This window comes from Lepus europaeus, chromosome 11 (genome assembly GCF_033115175.1).
Source record: "Lepus europaeus isolate LE1 chromosome 11, mLepTim1.pri, whole genome shotgun sequence".
NCBI lineage: Eukaryota > Metazoa > Chordata > Mammalia > Lagomorpha > Leporidae > Lepus > Lepus europaeus.
The window spans coordinates 38,885,291-38,886,866 of NC_084837.1; the positions used below are offsets into that span (position 1 = coordinate 38,885,291).

General features: G+C 39.3%; 1 pseudogene; it reads right to left on the bottom strand.

The window, feature by feature from the left end:
* Window positions 1-840: 840 nt before the first annotated feature.
* Window positions 841-1,359, bottom strand: LOC133770463 (large ribosomal subunit protein uL18-like; annotated as a pseudogene).
* Window positions 1,360-1,576: the final 217 nt, after the last annotated feature.

Below are 1,576 nucleotides of genomic sequence, written 5' to 3' on the forward strand. Positions count from 1 at the left end.
CTAAGAAAATGGAATGTGTGCAAATGCCGTAAGATTGATAGGTATAAATTCTCATGTGCAATTTTATCTAGTTACAAATAAGTTTTGTTCAGGCATCCTTCGACATACATTTATCTTGCTGAACATTCAGTATACTTTCATTCTGAGTACTAATATCTTACTTTCATTCTGAAAATTATCAGCTATTTCCTCTCCAGCTATTGCCTCTACCATTCCTTCCATTCTTCACATCTGAGTTTCCCATTGGATATGTGTTGGAGACCCTTAATATATACTCCAGGCGTCTTAATTTTTCTTTCATATTTTCATCATTTTATCTGTATAATGTTGAGAATTAGTTTCTCCACTTCACTTCCCAATTTACTAATTTGTTCTTTGGGTTTAGTGTAAAACATCCCATCCATTGAGTTTGTTTTATTTTTCAAATATTCTCAGAATATCTATATTCACTTCTTTTTTGCTTCACCACTGCCATTTTTATTTCATTACCCAAGGACCTAAAATGCTAGTATAATGTTCTTTTCAGATTTCCCCAACTCCTTTTCCTTGAAAACGAATGGTCCTATTAATTGAATTTCTTGGCTCATGTCTTCTTTCTTGGTGCTACTTTTCTGAATGCTCTGAAAGTTTGGCTGTGGGCTCTTCTTGGGAGTAAATTTCTTTTTCCTTGCATCCTTCCCCTGTGGTGTTTTGCTCTGCATGTCTGGGACTTGGCAGTTGCCACCACACAGCCTCCCTGTGTGTAGTTTAAACTCCTAGACTAACCCTACCCTTTCCTGTTACCACAAGCAATTCTTTTTATCCATAGTCTAAGAGAGTAGTCACAATTTTTCTCCAATTTTATTCATAGCTGGGGAGACATGGCAGAGCTACCCAATCTTTCTCCTGGGCGAAGGACATTTGGGAACGCTGCCACCTCTTCCTTTTAACTTCTCCACTAGGCGGCTTCTTGTATGCTGGCTTCTCTCGTACAACTGTGTGAGCTTCCTTGCACTTGTCCTTCATCATATTCTTTGGAGTCACATTGTTCTTTATGTGTATTGAGAGAACTGTTGCTTGCAAGCATCTTCATTTTCTTCCTTAAGTAACATATATACTCTGCTACGTTCTGACCCACGTTGTGTTTTCCGATATACTTCCACATTAAACTACTTGCTTTCAGAATCGTAACTAGGGAATCATTTGTGACTGTGAGGGATGGACAAGCTTCCATTCACGGCTCCAGCAGTACTATTCAGTAGTAATCCTGGCAATGCCTGCATCCCAGTAGCAAGGTGAAGGCACCAGGTTGACCATTAGTGCTTTCTACGTTGTATGATCTCCAGTTACCTCCTCTTGGTCTTCATAAATCTTGGCCATTTTATTTGAAAGGCAGCAAGAGAGGCATAGGGAGCAAGCGAGAGAGAGAGAGTCATTCAGAAAAAGATCTTCCATCTGCTGATTGACTCTCCAAATGGCCACAAGAATTGGGGCTGGGTCAGGTTAAAGTCAATTGATCCAGTCTAGGGTTGCTCAGCATCTTTCACCAAACTTGTAAGGTTTTAGCTATTATTTATTCAAATATTTGTCAACACTG